Source organism: Martes martes, assembly GCF_963455335.1.
Source record: "Martes martes genome assembly, chromosome: X".
In the NCBI taxonomy this organism is placed as follows: Eukaryota; Metazoa; Chordata; class Mammalia; order Carnivora; family Mustelidae; genus Martes; species Martes martes.
Window position 1 is genome coordinate 28,794,084 of NC_137897.1, and position 20,540 is coordinate 28,814,623.

Consider the following 20,540-nt stretch of genomic DNA (forward strand, 5'->3'; position numbering starts at 1 on the left):
TTTTTTATGGCATATTGTCTACCTGTGGTGCACATTACTTCAAATCTTAGCTGGGCAGAAATTCCAGAGCAGCCCAACAGGATGGATATGGCTTAGGGTCTTTCTTTCTTTTTTTCTTTTTTTAAAGATTTTATTTATTTATTTGACAAACAGAGATCACAAGCAGGCAGAGAGGCAGGCAGAGAGAGAGGAGGAATCAGGGTCCCCACTGAGCAGAGAGCCCAATGTGGGGCTCAATCCCAGGACCCTGAGATCATGACCTGAGCCGAAGGCAGAGGCTTTAACCCACTGAGCCACCCAGGCGCCCCTGGCTTAGGGTCTTTCATGATGTTCAGATGTTAGCCAGGGCTGCCAACATCTTAAGAATAGACTAAAGCTAGAAAATCTGCTTCTGTGGTGCATCATTCACATGCCTATGCCGGCTTTTGGAAGGAGGACTCGGTTCTTCCCTACTTTGCCTATCCATTGGCTGCTTCAGTATTTTACCATGTGTCAGCTGGCTTCTCACAGAAGAAGTGATCCAAGAAAAAATAAGGTGGAAACTGTAATGCCTATTATGACCTAGCTTTGAAAGTCACACACCATCAGACACCTATTCAGTATGGGAGGAAACCACGCAAGGGCATAAATATCTAAAATGTGGAGTATTGGGAGCCATCATGGGTGTTGGTTATTATAGTATATTTCATATATTACATTTTAAAAATAAAGAAAGAAAAATATCTTTCCTGAGTAACATATGAAAGACCAACTAATCTCCCCAATTATGCTTTGAACACCCTGATAGAATGCAACTTGTATAATTATTTATAAAGCCATAACCTCACCTGCAAGAAAAAATTTCACAGGGCTTATGTGTAATATTTAATACTCACTGACTGACTTTTATAAGATAAATTTACCTAAAAGTATTGGGTACCTTGATAAAATAGGAAAAGCCTGGTGTCTTTACATGGCCATATGCCAGCATAATATGACAGACCATTTTCATTTCCAGTATTTTGTTTGCGGTAAGAACATATTTTTTTCTCCATAAAAATCAGTCATTTTTGAAGAGTATTTTGGTCATTCCATATACAATATACATCCATACATTACAGTCCATATGAGAAAATGATAGTATGACATTAAGTAAATTATATTTATATCTAGACTCTAATAAATTTAACTTGAAAGAAATATCACAATTAAAAATATGTTTACTTATTGTGTATCAAGAGGATATGTTTAACTTCTTTCTATATTTCAAGAACAGTAAAATTGTTATTTTTCTTTTGAAATATGGATGTAAGTATTGAGTTAGCAGAGTTAATGAAATTTTGCATACCCATATATATCCTGTTAATCAGATAAGCTATAGTAAAACTATGAAATTCAGTATTGTACTTGGAGCCAAAGTGTATTTGTTTTCTCCTATGTTATAACAGATGAAATTTCTATGTTGTTATAGGAGAGTTTTCATCTTTTACTTAGAAAATTACAACACTAGTACACAAGTCAAGTCTTAACATACACTTAACATTTGCTTATTGAAAGTGGTGTCATAAAGTCAAATAGATAGTCAATTAACTTACTGAATTAAAATTTGGTAGGAGGTTCACCCTTGTTGTGTAGTAGCAGTAGAAGCTTCCCTCTTCCATTCTCAGAACCATCAGCTCTCTCTCTTGCTGAGTTGCTACAAAGCCCCTGATGGTAAGCTCATAAGAGCTTGAAACTACAACCACCCCACCGACTCTCATCAGGGAATGAAAATAGTTGAACCAGATCACCCAGGAAAGCTCTGCATTGGTGGCCTAAATACAAAAACAAATAAGGAAGCCCTTGAAGTCATATTTGGCAAATATGGACAAATAGTAGAAATTCTATTGATGAAAGATCATGAAACTAACAAATCAAGAGGATTTGCTTTTGTCACGTTTGAAAGCCCAGCTGAAGCTAAGGATACAGCCAAAGATGTGAACAGAAAATGGAAAATGGAAATGGAAAATGGAAAAGCCATTAAGGTAGAAAATGGAAAATGGAAAATGGAAATGGAAAATGGAAAAGCCATTAAGGTAGAACAAGCCACTGAACCATCATTTGGAAGTGGTAGATATGGACCACCTTCACCTCTAAGAAGCAGAAGCCCTCCAAAAGGTCTTAGAGGTGGAAGAAGATGAAGTGTAGGAACCAGGGGACCTCCCTCATGCAAAGGGCCCATGGATCATGGTGGCTATTCCATGATTTTTAACATAAATTCTTCCAAGGGACTACTTCTAATAAAAAGGGGACCACTACCCCAAAGTGGCTGCCCTCCTCCTAAAAGATCTGCCCCTTTAGGATCAGTTCATAGCAGCAATGGAATGGAAGGTAAAGCTCCTGTACAATATGGAAGAGATAGTTAGGGAGGCAAACCTTGAAAGAAACCCCTGCCCTCTCATAGGGATGTTTATTTGTCCCCAAAAGATGATGGGTTTTCTACTAAAGACAGTTATTCAAGGAGAGATTTCCCAAGTTCTTGTGATACCAGAGATTAAGTACCACCACCAAGAAGATTATGATTATGTGATTATGGTCATTCCAGTTCACATGATGATTACCCATCAAGAGGCTGTAGTATTAGAGATGACTATGGTCCTGATCTTAACTATTTAGATCATACAAGCAGAAGTTCCTACAGAGATTCATATGAGAGTTATGGTAACTCACTTAATGCTCTAACTACATGAGGACCCCTGCCATCTTGTAGGGGAAGCAGTCATTGTGATGATTACAGCAGCTCATATGATGGGTATGGTGGAAGTCAAGACAGTTAGGCAGTGGAAGTGATCTCTAATCAAGTGGTCGTGATCTGGCTGGCAGACAAGAAAGAGGCCTTCCCTTCTGTGGAAAAGAAGGTATCCTCCTCCATGTGATTCCTACAACACTTCAGGTCACAGAGCACTCAGAGGTGGAAGCTGTGGAGGAAGCTGATCTGACAGAGGAGAGGCAGAAGCAGATATAAAAACAAACAAAACTTTGGACCAAAATCCCCATTCAAGGAAACAAACCAAAAAATTAAACATTTTCTGTCAGACCCAAGGACTACTAAAAGGAAAAATTGTGTTACCTTTTAAAAAGTTCCTGTTAAGTTCCCCCACCATAATTTTTATGTTCTTGTGAGGGGGAAAAAAGTAAAACTGTTTAACCCTACTTGACTTTATGACTTTGCTTTCGACAACCAAATGTTAAATGTGTTAAGACTTGACTTGTGTACTAGTGTTTTAATTTTCCAAATAAAAGTGTCCCAAAGGCCACTTTCTATATCTGATTTTTCCCAGTAAATGATACAAACAATTTTGAGACCTTCCACAAATATCTAGGTATCTAAAATGGAGAGGAAAATCCTCCTGCCTGTACCCACAAGCTAGCTATTAGAGGGTGGTAGGAGTAGGATTTCAGAGTGTCTTCAAACTGATATCTCAGTGTTCTTAGTATAAAAAACCCGAGAGTAGATGCTTATGTAAGGAGAGTGCTATTTGGCCCAGTAAATTCAATAAAGCAAATGGATAATGATGGCCGTATTTTGCCTTTCTGACATTTCCTAGGAATCTACAGGAACCTTTCCTTTCCCTTCCCTCAATAAAACCATTTAAATGTGTGTTAAGCAACTATAGAATACTAAATAAAAAGTTTGGTCAAAACCAAAAAATTAAAAATTTGGTATTATTTCAATCTTCTTAAATTTATTAAGTCTTGCTTTGTGACTTACCATATGATCTATTCTTGAGGATATTCATGTGCACTTGAGATGTGTATTCTGTGCTGTTGTATGGAATGTTCTATATTATATCTGTTAGTTTTATTTAGTTAAAAGCATAGTTCAAGTCCAAAGTCTCCTTATTGATTTTCTGTCTGGATGATCTATCCATTGCTGAAAGTAAGGTATTGAAATCCCCTACTAGTATTACATTATTGTCTATTTCTTTCTTCATATCTGCTAATATTCGCTTAATACATTTTGGTGCTCCTGTGTTGGGTGCATTTAAATTTATAGTTGTTTTATCCTCTTGGTGAATTGACCTCTTTATCATTATATAATGACCTTTGTTTCTTGTTACTCTTTTTAGCTTAAAGTCTATTTTGACTTTATAATTATAATTTACCCTGCTCTCTTTGGTTTCTGTTTTCTTGTAATATCTTTTTCCATCCTTTTTCTTTAAACCTATGTGTGTCCTTAAAGTTGAAGTGAGTTTCTGGTAGACAATTTTATTATAATGTGTCTTGAAGAGGATCTCCTCAAGCAGATTTTTTTGTTGACTATGAGCTTCATGAACTTAGATATCCAAATCTCTCCCCACATTTTGCAAGTTCTTAGCCGTTATTCATTTAAAAAATCTTTCTGCCTTCTTTCTTCTCTTCTCCTTCTGGAACTCTAATAATTTGCAAATTGGTACTTTTGATGGTATCACACAGATCTTTTTTCTTTGTTCTCCTCTGAATGGATAATTTCAAAATTCCTTGTAACTCACAGATTCTTTCTTCTGCTTTATTCATCCTGATCTTCATGGTCTGTGTTGCATTTTTCATTTACTTCATTGTATTCTTCAGCTCCAGAATCTCTGTGTGGTTCTTTTATATGGTTTTTATCTCTTTGCTTAACTTCTCTTTTTGTGTATTGTTTTCCTGGTTTCCTTGCATTGTCTTTCTGTGTTTTCTTGTAGCTCATTGAGTTTTCTCAAAACAGCTATTTTTGATACCAAATGTGTGTTTTCAGCTCCCTCTTCCCAGCTTCCCAGTTTCCTGTGGGCAGGTACAAAGGACCCGTTAAATATTTCTGGAGTTTGGAGAGAGGAATGGTAGACATAAAGCCTGTCCTGTATGAATTCCAGGCTGGAGAGAGTAGGTTCAATGGACTCCTGGGCTCACCTCCTGTCAGCACTGGCCAAGCCCGGGGCCTGGGGACCTGGGGGCTGGTGATTGGGCGGATGGTGCTACATTCTTGTCCACTGTTTGTTTTACTTTCCCCAAAATGGATCCTTTTTTTCTAAGAGTCCTAGAGAATGGGGAATTGTTCCTGCAAATATGTATTTTTAAAGGTGAAAAGAAAAAGACCGCTATTTTGGGTTCCTTGTCAAGTAAATTACAGTTCTTCACGTCTTTGGGTTCAATTACTAGAATTTATTGTGATCTTAGGTGGTGTCATATTACCTTGATTTCTCATGAAGTTTGTGTTACTCTTTCCATTTGAAGTAGCCGTCACTTCCTCAAGTCTTTACTATCTGCTTTTGGGAGAGAGATAACTTCTGTCAACCCTTCTAGAGATTCTGAGGTTATCTCAAACATTTTTTTTCTTTTTTAAGATTTTATTTATTTATTTGACACAGAGAGATCACAAGTAGGCAGAGAGGCAGGGAGAGAGATTGAGAGAGAGAGAGAGAGAGAGAGAGAGAGAAGCAGGCTTCCTGCTGAGCAGAGATCCTGATGCAGGGCTGGAATTGTGATCTGAGCCGAAACCAGAGGATTTAACCCACTGAGCCACCCAGGCACCCATATCTCAAACTTTCTATGGGCACACCTGTTCCATGCTTTTTGCTCCCTCTTGTGGCAGAATTCTTAAGCTTGTATGCTTTCTCAGTATCCTGCTAGGCACCAGGACAAGTGCTGACAACCTCTCTAGTTTTCTCAAAGGTGGAGCTAAAGCTCACAATTATGCTCTCTTTCTAGCCTGCAGATTTGGGCCAGCTTTCAGCTTTTCCATCTGCCAAAGCTTGTTCTCAGCACCACCATCAGGAGCTTGCACAGAGAGCCAGTCACAGGGTGGCGTGGTGTGTGCATGAGGTACACTGCACACTGGGCTTCCCTGTGGGCCAGCTGGGATGGAGGGGGGGGATCCGTAAGTGAGGCATTCCGACCTGTCCGTGGATGGGCTCCTTGATGAAATCTGTGAAGCACTTAGGAGGATCTGTGTACCTTGAATGCTTTCTGAGAGTCCTATTTGCAGCTCTCACAGCTTCTTTTCATCCTCTAGTCATGTGGCTCACAATTTAGTACTTTGGATGGGGTGAGACAGAAATGAACTCCTTTGGCAGTTCCTGTACCAGTGGGGAAGCCAGGTGCTCATGTACACACTCTCCTTTTCCTCTGCAAGAGAAATGATGGGCTAGGAGACCTTTCTTGGCCATACCTGTGTTGCCTTGGGGTAGGGATGATGCAAAGTCAAGCCATTTCTCTTACCTGTTCTGTTATGTCCAAATATATATGTTTTTGTTCCAGCAATGTGCTGGGACTTCTCTTCTGGAAACCTAAATTTCTGAAAATGTTCTCTTGTCCATAGGCAACTGTATAAGAGTATTTCCCAGGGGTGCCTACACTCTGACTGAGAGGGGCTGAAGGTTCCACAGCTGTGACTGAGATCTGTCTGCCTATTACCCAACACAGCTAGGCAGGCCTCCTCCCAGGTTCCTTGGTATATGGTCTGGAATCCCACAGCTCCCACAAAGGCACTTTGAATGGATGCTGCAGTTTTATTTTGGGGGGGATGTCCTTATTTTACAAGGAATGTCAGAGACTCCCATTATACTGACACTTTCTCTTGTTTTCTCTGGAGACCTGTTCAAAACTATCATTGCCCTGGTTTAACATAACCTGCTCTTCAGAACTCTTGCTTGGCACATAGGAGACACTCAAATGTTGCTAAAGATGAATCTAAATTTCAGAAGGTAGCAGAAGTTTTCAGTTTACAAAATCAAATGCCAATGTGCACATATATATTTTGCAATATATGAATGTGTAAGTTAATCTAAGTGTAGAAGTAAACCAAATTTGACATAGAGTTGAAGAGATGTTTGTTTCTTCTTCTCTATTTTGTCCTTTTTTCCCTGAAATAATGTAAATTTCAAATATCTTTTCAATTTCCAAAATCATTGTTCTTTATAAATTAAGTATTTGGGCCTTTTTCCCTTTGCTTGGTAGATATTTCTTCAAATAATGAAAACGTTACTTCTTTTTATAGCCACTGCTTCAAATAAAATAGATTTCTTAGAACCATTATGTTTGAGTAAATGAAACTATAATCCTTTCATATATCTTCTGTAAATAAAAGATTTTAAAATGATTTATACTGAAAATTTGAGAATGTGAATTGTATATTTTTAATCTGTGTATACCCCATGGCTCTTGACATAGTGTTGCTTACATAGAATATGCATAGTAAATCATAGAGAGAAAAAAAAATAGAAGAAAGGCAGGACACATTAAAATGATGGAAGAAAAAGGAACACCTGGGTGGCTCATTCGGTTAAGCCACTGCCTTCGGCTCAGGTCATGATCCCAGGGTCCTGGGCTATCTAGAGGCTACCTGCATTGTCCTTACTCAGAAGGGCCAGAAAGCATGAGAATTCCCAGGAGGTCTCAGAAAAGGTGTCTAAATATCAAGGTGATGTCATTCAACAGCACAGCAGGAAGTCCCTGGGTCAGAGAGTTCCAATGGATAGCAGCAGCTTGGATCTTTTAACAAGGCTTCCCTTACCTATGGCTGGCATATGTTGGGTGAGGTTTTGTGAAATATGCAAACCAAGCATGCTCTAAAAAGTTGAAAATCTGCTTGTTTGGATTATAATATGTAAAAGAAATTTTAAAAAATTTAAAAAAAAGAAAAATATATATATTAGACTGGTGAATAGAACAGAGCCACCCACTTAATTTTGGGAGTATTTTGGTCTCTTAGAAGAAACTACCTCCCAAAATTTTAAAGAAAGAAACACACACACACACAAATAAGGGTAAACATGATGAAGGGATGGAATATGACTATAAAGATGAAAATTTTTTTAAAAATTCTAAAAAAGGAGTTGATAAGTTGGTTGGGAAAAGAAAGAAAAAGAAAAAGAAAGTGGAGAGAATTTGCTCAGGCTGGAGACTAGAACAAAGCCCTGTGCTAGATTTAGGGTATATTTTGATATATTTTGATGAAGAAGTTGTATCCCAAATTTTTTACAAGAAAAAACCCTCTGTGTATACAAAAAAATAAAGTCAAATACAGTGAAGGATAAAATATGACTCTAATAATGAATGTTCAAAAAGATTTTTTTATGAAAGGTATTGTTAAGATAAACTAGTTAAAAAACGTTAAAAGAGGAAAGAATAACAGTTTTAAAAAAATTAGAATAAGAAAAAAAATTAAAAAAATTAATTAACTTTGCAAGACTAAAGAATCATGGGGAGAAAGCCATGAATTCCATGCTTTGCTTTCTCCTCCTCTGGAATTCTGCTGTTCTCCTTGATAAGTGAGCTTGATCTTGGCTGGATTTCTTGCTGATCATCTGGGGGAGGGGCCTGTTGCTGTGATTCTCAAATGTCTTTGTCTGAGGCGGAACTGCACCACCCTTACCAGGGGCCAGGCTAAGTAATCTGCTTTGGTTTGCTTTCGGGAGCTTTTGTTCCCTGAACGCTTTCCGTAGAGTTCCGGAGGATGGGAATGAAAATGGTGGTCTCCCAATCTCTGGCCCAGAGGAGCGGAGAGCTTGGGAGCCCCACTCCTCAATGTGCACTCAGAGAAAAGTGCTCAATCACTCCCGTCTCCCTGGCCTCCAGCTGCGCTCCGAGATCACCCGGCCCACAACTGAGCATCTCTGTCTCTGACATGTGCCCCGCCTGGAGTCTCCAAACCCAGCAGATCCCTACTGCTCTTCCAGGGGGGTCTCCCCAGATCTGCCACTTGTGGGGTCCCTGCTCACAGAGCAGTGGCCTGACTGTGTCATGGATCACAGTTTAAGGTAACCCCAAATTGAGAGCTCACTCCTCGGCTCCGTCTCTGTAGCCAGCTTCCCTGCTCTAATACCTGCGAGCTCTGCGACACTCAGACACCCCTGATCCTCCTGTGACCCCCCCGGGACCTGAGACCATGCTGTCCCTGTGTGGGCCTCACCCCAGCTTAGCCTCTGGAGCGATGTGCCTCAGTGGAGCAGATTTTTAAAAGTTCTGATTTTGTGCTCTGTTGCTCTGCTGCTTGCTGGGAGCCGGCCCCTCCCCACTGCGGTCTATCTTCCCATTGCTTTGGATTCACTTCTCCGCCAGTCCTACCTTTCAGAAAGTGGTCGATTTTCTGTTTCTAGAATTGCTGCTCTTCTTCTCTTTGATCTCCTGTTGGATTTGTAGGTGTTCAGAATGGTTTGACAAACTATCTAGCTGATCTCCTGCTACCTGATGTCATCTCAGCCTGCTACTCCTCTGCCAACTTGACTCCTCCCCCTGGATTGTAATATATAAATGTATTAAATTAACATGTTATATTCCTCAAACATAGATGGTGTTACATGTCAATTATGTCCTCATGAAAAAAATAATAACTAGAATGTGGAAATATTTGAGGTGGGCTTCAGTGGTCCTTTAAACTAATGGATCTCAACCTGCAGTGAAAAAATAAACAACATACAGAAGCCATTTTGGCTCATTTATATAACATAGGTGTTCTCCATTACATTAGAAAAGCCATGCCACAGGAGATGCTAGCTACAAATGATCAGTTGGTATCCCATATCTGAAAGGCCTTTTTCATCTAGTAAAGTTATATTAAACTGACTTGAGTTTTTTCAAGTTCATCATGTTTTATAAACTAGTTCATTTACTCCATGAAGTGAGAAAAATTGCAATATACCCACAATGGTCAAATGATGAAGCAGTAATTTTTATTATTTTTTTATTTTTCTAAAATATTTTATTTATTTATTTGACAGACAGAGATCTCAAGTAGGCAGAGAGGCAGGGAGAGAGAGAGGAGGGGAAGCAGGGTCCCTGCTGAGCAGAAAGCCCAATGTGGGGCTCGATACCAGGACCCTGGGATCATGACCCGAGCCAAAGGCAGAGGCTTTAACCCACTGAGCCACCCAGGTGTCTCGAAGCACTAATTTTTAAATAAAAATTTCACTTGTGTGTGTGTGTGTTTTTTTAACAGAGCGGTAGAAAGGAAGGAAAGAGGGAATATTATCCTTAGGAACTTAGAAACATTCCTACTATCAAGATTTGCTTACAAACAGAACCAGGAGATATACTTCTAAAGGATGGAACTAAAAACTTGGCTACATTAGAAATAGGAATCACAAAAGACTTAATTCAGTCAGAATAAGGAAGTACTAAGCCAACTTATTTAAATTAGAAGCACAGATGTGTGTGGGTGGAGGATAAAGTCAAAAGATCTCAAGAGAGAGAAAAATGTTCCATCAAATATTTACTCTAAGCTGGCATGATACAGAACTTGCATTATACTAATAGGAACACAGTTTAATGGACTCATTTCTCAGTGGGTTGTGTATATAGGCCAATTGGAACACTAACAGGAGTGGATAGTGAAAAACCTTACAAAGTAGTATATCAAAAATCAATAAATCAGAAATATTATAAATAAATATGTCAAAATGTCTCTTCTTTCTATAGAATTCAGTGACTCTACTAAGGCCTTAAGTCATAATTCAAAAATAAGCCAGTTTATGAAAGTGCAGGCGATGTGGGTTTTAATAACTGTTCTTCAGTGCACTCAGATGTGCCCTTAGTGGGCAATAAATAGTTAATTCTACTTTCAAAAATGAGTCTCTCATTATCAGAGTGTAGTTGAAGTGCACAGAAACAATCTAGGTCTATAAATATAGTAGGTTTGAAGAGTTCTAACTTACTCAAAATAACTGTGTGAGGGGAAATTACTACCAAGACCTTTCAAGCTGGATTTTTAAAAGTGGTTATTTTTGTAGTATTCAGATGAGGATTACTTTATATTGGAGATAATATCTGGGAGAATTTCTGAGGAAGATGAAGTGTTAAGATATATATCCACTCATTTTGTGTGGTTGCCTATAGTCAAATATGAGTGAGCTCACTTCTAAAGTGATTGGATTTCTTCTAGGTAATATGTCTTCAAGCAACATTTCCAGTGCTCACTCTCCTGCTCATAGACTAAACGTAGCATCAACCATTTGATTTCATTGAGATCCAATTTTGTTTTAATTGAAATATATTATGTAAAAAGTTAATAATCCATTGAAGTTGCAATTTACGAAATGGTGCTCTTGTGATTTGAAAAGCTTACATAGCTTCCTTAAGTAACTAAAATACCACAAGGGAGTAGTTATGCCCCTGATGAAACAAATTGAGGATGTGGGTAAAATTCTATATATTGTTTGCTCATGTAGTCTAATCAGTTTCGTAGAAGTTTCTTTAATAAAGAAATGAATCAAAATCCAAGACTTTTTTAAGAGGTATTTTTACTGATTTTTAAAACGGGAAAGAAATATGCATTAAATTTCTTTCTGTATATGTAAATATACATACATATTGTATATTATAATAAAAAATATTTTATCTTTGTTCCTGTTTCCTGGCACAGAGCTCCTAAAGCCACTGAAATTTCCTATGATAAAGGTGATAGGAATATCTTTTGTTCTAATGAGGCAAGTCATGATGGGCCAATAAATAGTTATAGGTTGGGGACTGATTCCAGAATGAATCAAGCCTTGATAAGAACCTTGAAAATTTCACCCTTATGCACAGCCTCTGGAAAGTGGAGAGGGGCTGGAGATTGAGTTAATTGCCACTGGCCAAAATCATGCCTATGCCTTGAATCCTCCTTAACAACCCCTAAACGAAGGAGTTTGGGAAGTTTTTGGATTGGAGAACACATCCATGTGCTGGGAGAATGGCATATCCCAACTTCACAAGACAGAAGCTCTTGCACTCAGGATACTTCCAGGCCTTGCCCTATGTATCTCTTATCTGGCTGTTCATTTGTATCTTTCATAACAAAAGTAATAGTAAGTACAACTTTTGAGTTATGTGATTCATTCAAGCAAATTATCAAACTTGAAGTAAGTGGTGAGAACCTCAAACTTAGTAGCCAAGTCTGACAGAACTGAGGATAACCTCAGGACCTGATACTTGTGACTGGCATCTGAAGTGGAGGCAGTCTTGTGGGACTGAGCTCTCATACCTGTGAAGTCTGATACTAACATCAGATAGTATCAGAATTGAATTGAGTTGTAGTATATTTAGTTGCCCTATGTCTATATTGACAAATGTATTAAAATATTTAAATGCATGTAGGCCTGAGACTTGAGACCAAAAAGCTGGGATTTGAGATTTAATGGTCATAAAATTTGTGCTAAAATAATCAAATTGTTCTGTACTCCAACACAGTTGATTTAGATATCTTGTCTTGGTATTAAATAGAATCAGCATATTAGCATTAGAAGAAACTTAGAAGGGCATGCAAAACAACTCAATTGTTTCACAGATGAAGGTACTGAAATCAAAAAGGTTAAGTGACTTGTTCAACTTCATAAAGCTAGAATCATCAAAACTGGAACTAGAACTGGATTAACTCAATCTACAGTTATTTTTCACCATTCTATTTTGCTTTCCCTTAAGATGTGTATTTTAGAGTAGTAAGATTTCATTACCTAATAACCATTTAAAAACAAATATTCAAATTCGTGCACAAAATCAACTAAAAAGTCTTTCCATGAAAATGACAGACCAAGTATGCACTCTTTTCTCCTTTTCCTTCTAAGACTGCATTAAACAACAGTAAAGCAAGAAAGGAATAGGAAAATTATATTTTAGAGAAAGTGGAAATAAAGGGATTTCTACAAGTTTCCTGCAAGATAGAATGCTATGGGCTAGTGAAGCAAAGTGGAGGAAACAAAAATCTAGAATATTCATGGAAGGTAATGTAGCCAAAGAGATTAATCTTCCAACCAGAACCTGAAATAATTAACTCAAAAATGAAAGTTTTACCTATACATGATAAAATACCAACATTTGAAATGCCATAAATTTTAATTACTAGAAAGATGAAAAAAATTCAAAGTCTTCTCTTATCCTTTAATGCCTCCCACATGGAGTATGGAAAAATAAGTTAGGCAGATGTACAGAGGCAAAAACTCTTGAGTGTCAAAATAGTTAATTAAAATTGATACAAAGCATTTACTACCTCAGAAAAGGGGTGATTACTCTACCAGTCTGTTCAATTACTTTCAGAAAGACATAGAGTAAACATGGAAAGAATTAACTAAGAATATATTACTGAATTTTTTACACTGAGATAGTAATTTCTCTGCAATTAGGTAGATGTCACTAATTCATGAAGATGATTTTTGTCATTAAGTGGTTCTATAAAGGTTTAATTACTTTTCATTTAATTTATAATTACCTAAAACCAGCATTATTTCCTGTCTCTATGTTAAACAATACTGGGACAAGGCATATGTTCTTTCCCTATATTAAATTATACCAATAGCAAGAAAAAATGCCTTAGCTTTTGCACCAAGAAGTACCAACTCCCCAAAGGTAAAACTATAAGCCAATTAATAAGCTTTTTTATGAAGACTAACATCCAGACTATTTCAAGCCCTTGCTTCACTGTGCCTATCAATTAATTGAAAGCTATTATGTTATAAACTTTGTCCATTCCTGGTCAATTTCCTACATTGCAAGACCTGCCTTAAAATCATCTGTCCGAGGCCCCAAAACCCTGTAAAGATGTTTCCCTAATTTCCTCACTTTGAGATGCTGCTAACTGCCTGTTAAGGTGTTCTCTCTAATTACAGTGTATCCAGTAAACTTAGACTTGCTTGATCAACGGTTATTTCTGGGGGTCTTTTGGGAGTTGATCCTTGACAAAATGTTCAACCAAAGTCTTTTGACATGTTATCAGTCACTGAATAAATGTCTCTTTTGTGCTTGGGATATGCTAGGGATGCTGGTGGGATTTGAGAGACTTGATCATAAATATGAGCTCTCAGTCTAGCATGAGCTACATCCTAGAATTAATCATTTCCAGACAGGGAGACCTTATTAATCAAGTACTATCCTGCCTTTTTTTTCTCTTGTGCTGGACCTGACTCTGACTTACAGGTATAATTTAAAACTTAAAGATAATTGATATCAGAGGAAGTTTGGGAGATGGGCTCAGCTTAGTTCATTAGTTTGTAATCAAATCCATTTGCTTCTCTCCAAATCCTAACATAATGATACTAATTCAGAAGAGTAGGGCATATATTTTAGACATTTTTGTAGTCATGGAGATATAGTTTTGCTGATTCATCCAGTTCAGTCTGGTATGCAATGCTGAGGTGATTGGCTAAATTTCAAGAATTAGCCTGAGGCTGTAGAACAGAACATACTCCATTGGTCCATAACAGATAATTCAATCTCATTACTATTAAGTTCCAACCAACTGGTCAGATCTCCCTAAGGTAAGTTCATATTTCTGGCCTATCTGAGCCCATGAATTTTCACTGTACTTTCAGAAATAGTTTGTAAAACAGAGCTGAGATGATTGGCATGATAAAAAAAGAAAAGAAAAGAAAAGAAAAAAACCCCACTCCTCTTCTCTGCACCAGTGCTAGTTTGTCCGGTGCTAAAATGGAAGCCAGACCTCAGTTTTTAGTTTAAAATTATTCCTGTGGCTCATTCTAACCAGAATAAGTATAGTAAATAGCTCCTTGAAAAGTACAGCTAAGTGTTGCTCCAATTGCCGTGGTAGTTTTCTAAAGAAATCGATTCTTGTTTTAAACCATTGAAGGCCCAGGGCACCTGGGTGGTTCAGTCAATTGAACATCTGCTTTTGGCTCAGGTCATGATCCCAGGGTCCTGGGATCAAGCCCAGCATTGGGCTCCCTGCTCAGCGGGGAGCCCACTTCTCCCACTCACCCTGCTTGTGCTCTCTTTCTCTCTCTGTCAAATAAGTAAATAAATAAAATCTTAAAAAAAAAATTGAAGGTCATTGAGACAAAACAGTTTTTATCCCTCTCCTTGACAAAAAGAATATCTGGTTTGGAATGTGTGACAATTGTTGGGGTAGGAAGGGAGGTTACTTGAATAAATCTTTGAAAACTTTCACGTCATTTTCAGAAGACTATGAAAATCTACTATAGGAGTTAAATGTTTCATTAAACTCTAACTTCAGGTATCTTACATCTTGTTAATTATATTCATATTCGTTACAGAAATCCTTGTTGTTGAGCCCCAAGATACTTTATTCCATTTCTTTTAATTACAATACTGGGTATCTGGGTGGCTCAGTTGGTTAAGCATCCAACTCTTGATTTCAGGTCAGGTCATGATCTCAGGGTCATGAGATAGAGACATATGTTGGGCTCCACACTCAGCACAAAGTCTGCTTGATATTCTTTCCCCCTCTGCTCCTTACCCTGCTCTCACTCTCTCTATATCTCCCTCTGAAAGAAAGAAAGAGAGAAAGAGAGAAAAAGAAAGAAAGAAAGACAGACTAAAAAAATTACAACACTTATGTCCATTATTATAGTTGGAGTAAAATGTTTCTCTGCACTAAATTTGGTCTTCACTGTATCTGTCCTTATGTCTTTATGTCCTTATGTCCTTATGTTTACCAGCCTTTTGTATACAGAACATGTCCCCCTCCCACAGAAGGAAAATAGGTCTTATGCATGGATTAAGCAATGAGATTCTATGGTCATAATACTGCTAAAAATATGTACTATATTTATAAAGAAAGAAATTTGGAGTTCTCAAACACAAATGAAGATGGTTGCAGGGGAGGCTGGGAGGCGAAGGAGGAAAAGAGAAAGGAAAAATAAAGGAGGAAAGAGAAATACAGACAATCCCCAACTTAAAATGATTCAATTTAAGATTTTTCAACCAATGATATGAAAATGATATGTATTACCTCAGAGTTTGAATTTTAATCCTTTCCTGGGGCTAGAGTATTGTACAATACTTTCCCATTATGCTGGGCAGTGGTAGTGAGCCCCAACTCCCAGTCAGCCCTGTGATCACAAGGGTAAACAACTGATACACTTAGCAACCATTCTGCTTTTCCCTTTCAGTACAGTGATCAATCAATTACATGAGTTATTCAACACTTTACTATAAATTAGACTTTCTATTATGATTTTGCTCAGTTGTAGGCTAATGCAAGTGTTCTGAACTGGTTTAAGGTAGGCTAAGCTAAGCTACAATATTTGGTGGGTTAGTGTATTAGATGCATTTTTGACTTACGTTATTTTCAATTTAGAATGGGTTAATCAGGATGTAACACTAGCATAAGTCAAGGAAGATATGTATTGAAAAGGGTGGACAGGCTTAGAAAGTTTTATAATTTGCCTAAGTCTTTCAGCTTGTCAGTGGTAGAGTCAAATCTGAATTCAAGGCTGATGCCAAATCACCAACTCATATTGCTTCTAGAATTTCTATCACTGGTATCATTTCCAAAGCAAATTATTCCTTCTGTTGCTCTCTCTCCCTGAAGTTATAATTTTCCTTAGGTTTCTGCATTTTTCTGCATTCTGAAAAATGATTATTATAATCAAATATTTATCTACATGTTAGATAAGTAGACTTTAGTTGTTTTACATGAGCTCCATGTCCTTAAACTTTGAATGTCTTTTTAACAGATCCCTAAAATCTCATACTTCTGAGTTGTTTTTGTTATTCAGATTCTTTGATATTAACATGCCATATTTTATAAGGCTTCCAATCACTCATTACACAGAGTTAAAATCATTGATAATCTACTAAATGCTTATTGAAATCCAATTAGTAATTTAAATAATGCTTCACCAGTTTGCAGAGATTAATTTTCTCATCCATTATGACATTAAAATGTGTTTTACATTATAATTAACATTGATAAAGTAAGGAGTGAGTTTTTCATCTCTTATAAGGAAAATGACATGAATTTTAATATCAGTGAAATGCAAATATTAATATGTTAAGTCTGTTCATGATGTTTATTAAATGTATGCAACACTAAATTTATTGTATGTATTCAATTTTGTTGGTAATTCCCTGGCAGATTTTAGATATAGTACATTATTTAAAACGTGGTCATCTGTTCTTAGAAGATATATATGTTCATTTATTTACTTGTTCATTAATTCGATACCTATTTAGTGTACTTGTTCATGCTGTATCTCTTTTTGGTACTGAGTTTACAGTGATAAATCAAACAGAAAAGTATCATGCCTTTTGGTGCTAAATAAATAAACAAGTAGGTAAGTATCTTTTGGGAAGTGCCATAAGGAAAAACAAAGAAGTACATGGGACTTTGGGTGCTATTCAATATCTTTAACAATTCATTGACAAATCAGATTAGACAAATGAACAACAGACTTTGTTTTGGAGCAGCATCTTTGAGGTGACCTGCTGGGCAGCTTCTTGATCATGGAAGGGTTTGAGGGGTCCCAGGAGTGAAGTTCAGAAGTCCAGGCAGCTGAGGTCCACTCAGAGGGGCTTAGAATAGAATAGTCTGTTTAGTAATCTAAATAAGATTTCCTTAAAACTCCACTATAATATACTATATGAAATCCAAAATTTTAACCCCATAAAATGTGGGGTCACTGTATTGCGAGTGTAAGAAAAGAGTACATTTTTCAAACAGCCTGTACTGTCAAAAGCACAAAAGCAAAGAGAATGAAGCTTATGCTTTACATAACTGGCTGTACACTGAAGTCAGAAACTCCCAAAAAATACAGTAGTTATCACTTCCTAATCCTCTCACAGCCTCCCTTTCCCAATATAAGAACTTTTCCCAGTTACATTTAAGAACAGGTTATAGGGGCGCCTGGGTGGCTCAGTTGTTAAGGGTCTGCCTTCGTCTCAAGTCATGATCCCAGAGTACTGGGATTGAGCCCTGCATCAGGCTCCCTGCTCAGCAGGAAGCCGGCTTCTCCCTCTCCTACTCCCCCTGCTTGTGTTCCCTCTCTCACTGTCTCTCTCTGTCAAATAAATGAATGAATTTTTTTTTAATTTATTTATTTGCCAGAGAGAGAGAGAGAGTACACACAAGCAGGCCGAGAGGCAGGCAGAGGCAGCGACAGAAGCAGGTTCCCTGACGAGCAAGGAGCCCAATGCGGGACTTGATCCCAGGACTCTGGGATCATGACCTGAGCCAAAGGCAGCGGCTTAACCAACTGAGCCACCCAGGCGTCCCAAATGAATGAAATCTTAAAAAAAAAAAAAAAGCATGTTAGACAAAAGACAGAGATCAGGGACAACAATCACTAATCTTGCTATATCCAGTACACACTATCATTGAGTTTTACCCTATTTCAATATTTTAACATCTGAAATACACTTTAACATATGGCATACATTCATATTGAACCAAAGATTGCCTTCTTTTGACCACTTTTTGTTTATAACATTGTTATTGGGTGCAACAGGTTGTAAAGACAGTTATAATGAATTTTCTTAGTCTTCCTTTGTCCAGGTTAACTCTTGTCTGTTCTTTCAACAAATTTCCTACCTGGTTTTCTCCTGTGTCAGCTGTCTGTTCTAACATTCTCCTTAGTATTAATAATGTCAAGTATTTATATAAAGCTGTCAATCCAGATATTGTTCTAAAAAGTTTATGTATATTATTTCATCTCACATAATCCTATAAATAATGTTATATTGTTAACCCCACTGAGCAGGGAGCCCAAGAGGCATAGAGAGGTTAAGTAAATTGCTCAAGGCAACACAATTAGTACAGTCAGAACTAGAAAACAAACCCATACAGATAAGCTTCATAGTCTGCGCTTTGAAAAAATGTCCAGAATCACTTTCCAAGATATAAAATTTTTATTATTGTTAAGTTATATAGTCATGGCAGCCTAACTAGAGAATGATGTGGTATGTAAGTATTGTGCTAGCACAAGTCTGCTCTTGTTTTTGTTCAGCTGCTCTTGAGAAATAGGTCTCAAAAATGTGTGGCTCTCAGAAGGAACAGAAAACTTAATCATTATTACCAACCACCTTGATCAGTGGTTCTCAATTTTAAGTATACATCAGAATCACCTGACGAACTTGTAACACAGATTCCTGGTCTCCATTCCTGAGAGTTTCTCCTTCAATAGGTCTGGAGTGGGGCCAAAAGTTTTGCATTTCTAAAAAGTTGCCAGGTGCTGATGTTGCTGCCCAGGAATCACACTTTTAGAATTACTGCTCTAGAAGATTCGGGATTACAGTCCTTATATGTGTGCTTCAAATAATTGCAGGCCTGCATACGCCTAGATAATATGAGTGGGCAGTTCTGATGCACTTCACTGATGAAGAACTGCACACTATAAAAAAATTGTGGAAGAACAGAAAGCTGTTCTATAACTTGTATGGTTCATGGGATCTTTGCATGGGATAAAAATGGATGACTTATATTCAAAGAGCAGTGACTCTAATGTGACTCATGGCCAGTAGGACCTGAGAGAGAAAGTGGATTTACTTCTCTGGACTATAGTATGAAGAAGGCACACACTGCTGTGGTAGTCATATTAATAATACATATTAAAGTTGTTTTTAGTTCAAGTAGTGTCCATGAATCTAGCTTTTCATGGTTGGCCTGGGTCATAGTGACCTTAGTTAGTGAACATACACAAAGTATCCATGAGTGAGACAGATCTGGACATGAGGAAACCAAATAAATGCATTACATCAATGTAATACACTGTGCATTAAACATTAATCAGCCTTATTTATAAAATATCCTTCACCATATCACTGCCACAGAATTTTGACTGGTTACTTCACTCCACCTAGTCTTTAGCTTCCTACTATTTTCTGAGAAGACATACAAATACACATGCACATATTTGCCTTACTAGCGAGTAAAGCAGTAAATCTATTTTGTTTTCTTGGGTGATGCTAACGTCAGAGCCCTTATCATGATGTTTTCCTAAAAGGGGATAATTGATTTTAAGGGAACTCTGGGATAGGCAATTCAGAATATAATTTTTTTCATTAGCACATATTATATGCATGCTAAAAATACATACCATATTGCTCCCCTTCCTAAATTATTTGACAGATATTCAATTTTGATTCCACCAATTTGACCTCTCCCTGTAGTTCAAAATAATTCCATGATTTGCATTTCTTGAATTATCTCTTTTCATAACCTCTTTTTTTCTGAATAGCTTTTCTTTGTGATCTTCTATTGAGTGTTTTTGAGAAAAGCCCATCATTGTCACATTCTTTTATATATTTTCCCAAGAAAAGGTTGTAACAGTGACCACTAAGTTACCATCATCAGAATGTCTACATCTTTCTAAAGAGGCAGAGAATTTGTTGATTGCTTGCTCTCAAGTTCAATGCTAGAAAAGAAATTTGAGCTTGACTGGGGCAGAAACAATCTTCTCTCTCATTCATCCATTACTGCTAGCAGATCTATTTCTGTTATTAGCAAGTAATATTTAAAGGTATGTCAGCAGTGTAGCTGTGAAGATGTTGCCAAAAAAAGATCATGTGGTCTCTAAGTAATATTTAAAAAATATTTTAAAAGATAAATGCAACAAAGATACAGAAAGTAGAAAACGTGAATGCCTGTCAAGTATAACATGACCAGTTTCCGAGAGGCTCCCTTATCTATCTCATACTTCATTGTTTTTTTTCTTAAAGTTTGATCATATATTTCTAGAAAATATACTTCTTTTCTTTACCTATTTTTGAAATCCTTATAAGCAAAAAAATACAACTCATATCCTTTTATATTTGGTTTCTTTCTCTTAATATAAAGCTTGTTGAATGCAGCTGTAAATTGTTTGATTTTATCGTTGATACTGTTCTCTCATATGAATATA

General features: G+C 37.2%; 1 pseudogene across 1 annotated transcript; it reads left to right on the forward strand.

The window, feature by feature from the left end:
* The first annotated feature begins 1,745 nt into the window (after positions 1–1,745).
* LOC308337320 (RNA-binding motif protein, X chromosome-like) lies at positions 1,746–2,952 on the forward strand (annotated as a pseudogene). Its single transcript has one exon. The product of its transcript is annotated as an RNA-binding motif protein, X chromosome-like (transcript).
* Positions 2,953–20,540: the final 17,588 nt, after the last annotated feature.